This window comes from Oratosquilla oratoria, chromosome 21 (genome assembly GCF_046742065.1).
Source record: "Oratosquilla oratoria isolate Oo_2021 chromosome 21, ASM4674206v1, whole genome shotgun sequence".
In the NCBI taxonomy this organism is placed as follows: domain Eukaryota; kingdom Metazoa; phylum Arthropoda; class Malacostraca; order Stomatopoda; family Squillidae; genus Oratosquilla; species Oratosquilla oratoria.
This window is the reverse complement of record NC_134797.1, coordinates 60,194,139-60,197,901: the sequence shown is the minus strand read 5'-3', so window position 1 is coordinate 60,197,901 and position 3,763 is coordinate 60,194,139.

The window sequence follows — 3,763 nt, the reverse complement described above, 5'->3', positions numbered from 1 at the left end:
GTGAGCAAAGGGCATGGAAGGTCACCGTTGATCACCCGGCTCTTTGTGCGTACTGCGGGATTCCTGAGTAGAAGAGACTAAGGGGCTCTTTGCCCCCCCCCCTTTGTCCGTGCCGGCGTCGAGTTTCGGGGGCAGCCGCAAGCGACCACATCCGGGAAAAATGTCATACAGGAACGGTAGCTAGCGGTGGTGTTGACGCGCATGTCCGGCTACGCTAACCGTCCTGGTTTGAAGGAAGAGGACAACTTGGCCTGAGAATGACTCGAAGTGGCGTTGTACCACCTTCCTGGCGACTGTTGAGTTTCTGGGATGGGCGAGGGCAAGCCGCAAGCGACCACATCCGGGAAAAGCTCGTACAGGAACGGTAGCTAGAGGTGGCCTTAGGCGCATGTCCATCTACGCTAACCGTCCAAGTTTAAAGGAATAAAGGACAACTTGGCTTCCTGTCTACTACGCCGTGGAGGAGGGAGAGAATGCTCGTCTCCTCCGAAGCCGTAGGCCGCCTTCCCATGTTTTTGGGGGGGTGAAGAGGGAAGCCATTTTCTATGCGTGCGCACCTTTCCCTTTATCTCCCTGCGGCGAAACCACAACAATACTGGAACCAGATTCCATACAGGAACGGTAGCTAGCGGTGGCGTTGACGCGCATGTCCGGCTACGCTAACCGTCCTGGTTTGAAGGAAGAGGACAACTTGGCCTGAGAATGACTCGAAGTGGCGTTGTACCACCTTCCTGGCGACTGTTGAGTTTCTGGGATGGGCGAGGGCAAGCCGCAAGCGACCACATCCGGGAAAAGCTCGTACAGGAACGGTAGCTAGAGGTGGCCTTAGGCGCATGTCCATCTACGCTAACCGTCCAAGTTTAAAGGAATAAAGGACAACTTGGCTTCCTGTCTACTACGCCGTGGAGGAGGGAGAGAATGCTCGTCTCCTCCGAAGCCGTAGGCCGCCTTCCCATGTTTTTGGGGGGGGTGAAGAGGGAAGCCATTTTCTATGCGTGCGCACCTTTCCCTTTATCTCCCTGCGGCGAAACCACAACAATACTGGAACCAGATTCCATACTTACAGTGAAGGGTAGGATACCCGGTGGCGGTTAAGGGAATAATACAGGGAATGGAGAAGCACTTAATAATGCCAGGACACAGGATGGCGTAGGGAAAACCCCGATGAAATTGAAGGACGACGAACTCCTTAGCGTCCTTAGAGTGAGCTGGCGACAATCGAAGCGGATTGCTTGATTTTCGGCACCGACGTAAACAGTGACTTGGATGCCACGCCAATAAAGGAATTTGACTGAGAATCGGCCCATTAAGGGGGAAACCGAAAAAAAAACTAAACATGCAGTAGAGAGATGTTAACGCGGTCACTACTGCGAAGAGAATGGTTATAGTGTGCGAGACTTGTGGTGGAGGGCAAGGGCCCCCCCCCTTGCCCCAATGGGGCCCCTTACTGAGGATAAGTGTTGCCCAGACCCAGAGTGAGGATTTTAATTTCGCAGTAGAAATATTCGCGCTACGCGAGAGTATCCTAGTGTAAGGAGTACCGAAGAGTTTGTATTCTTCGGAACAAAGAAAGTGAAGATGAAGTAGAGAGAGATCAGAGACCTGGTCGACTTCCCAGAAATAGGAAGCTACCAGCGTGGTTAACGGACTATGTGATTGACATTTGATGTTATTAATGTGTTAGGATATGCCATTCGATGTTGTTATTTGGATATGCCATTGGATGTGTTTAAGCGTTCTTTGTTTATGCAATGTTTTCGTATTGAAGAAGTGATGTTTTATTTTTTTTATACTGAATGTTTTGTTTTAAGTTCTTTTGTAAGTTTGTAGGTGAAAGCTGACGGGTCGTCAAGCTTTATAGAGGGGGATAATGTGGCGAAAGAGCATGAATGAATGTTGCATAGTGTGTCTGGATGGTTGGTATGGTCGTTGGTGATGCGTGATGTCGGAGAGAGAAGCATAGCAAGGGGTATTGTAGCGAGGGTATGCGTGGGGGGACCCCAAGGGGGGGAGGGTCCCGGCGTCGCTCGCCATACCTCGCAATCTCGCATAGCAGCAGAGTAAGCTTAGTATTGGTGCTAAACATACGTGTAAAATCCTCATATTCGTTAGTTAGAATAAAGTGAAGAAAGTGACACTCCTGCCTTTCCCTGAACTGGACAATTGTATGCGTGATCTTATGTTCATCACTCGTGGCATAAATGGTCACGCCCATGTGCAATAGAAAAGGTGAGTTAATGTCCATGCTTCCGTAACAATATATATATATATATATATACATATATATATATATATATATATATATTTTTATTTTTTTTTTTTTTTGGGGGGGGGCGAGTAGTTACGGTAGAGTATAGCACAACAGCACCTAACCTAAAAGCTCTTGCAAAAGTGTTGCTAATGCTGGGAGCAGGGAAAGAATAAAAAATTGTTGTCTGCAGGTGCTTACAATTTTTTGTACTGGCCTGTTTCTATAAAGGAAAAATCGGTAAACATAAATTTGTTTGCCACTCTCACAGATACAATTTTTATCTATATCGTTGAATAGCGCCTATTATTCGGAGTAATTTGGAACCGATAAATAAGTACCACAAACTAATAGTAACGTCTGTAGCTATTTAAAAAAATATATATATTTTTGACGGGGACTGCCGTGGAAAAGCACAAACGTTTCTTACTTAACTCATTTTTAAAGTCACAGTACAGAGTAACTCTTTCTTCATATCATCAAGGTTCACACTTGTGTACCTTGCACTTGATGTTCCATTAGCAGTGATACTGCTTCGATAACTCCCCTTCCTCTTTACGGGTTGCCGAAAGTCTCTCTCTCTCTCTCTCTCTCTCTCTCTCTCTCTCTCTCTATATATATATATATATATATATATATATATATATATATATATTGGAAGGAGGCCATTTATGATGCATGCGTTGTTGAAGTCAACAGCTGCGATAGCATTATTATGCTTGTAGAAATGCTTTTCTAAGTTGCGCACCAACGTGCGGTCGTCTGGAAGCAGGTTCTTAAGCAGATTGCTGAAGTCCATGGTGTATATCTCTCGAGACGTCTTTCGGCCTTAACTGGCCATCTTCAGGAGGTGTGGGCTGGTCAAATTGATGACGGAGAATGAATCGAAGTGGCTGTGGGACGGTATATAGCGGTGTGGAGTGGATCACCGGGCAGTGCCCGGGACCAGCCGATCAGCTCACGGGAATCATTCTCAGCATTCTGGTTGGTAAAGACATTTCGGGCTGTTGCTGGATGTTGATAGCGGGTTTTTGGTTGAAAATGAGCACCGCTTCTGTCATTCTTAGTCGTCTGGTGTCGTCTGGTGTCGTTGTTTCTCTCGATGATGATGGTGTTGTTTTCCATGTGGTGCCTTTTGAGTACGAGCCCATGTTCGTAGAGGTAATGCTATTACAGGCATGCACCAAAGAAGTTCCCTTCTATGGGCCCGACGGCAATATGTACGTACAAAGCGACGGCGTTGCCATGGGGTCACCCCTGGGAGTGCTCTTCGCCAATTTCTATATGGAACATATAGAAGAAGAGATATTCTGGCAGCAGCAACATCCAGAGCCAGAAATCTACGCCAGGTACGTGGACGATATTTTTATTAGCGCTGACGCGGAAGAAGAAGTCGTAAACTTGATTTCCAAGTTTAAAACAAACTCCTGTCTCAACTTCACCCACGAGATTGAAGAGAACAACAAGCTTCCTTTTCTTGACATTTTGGTCCGTCGTGAAACCACTTCATTCTCT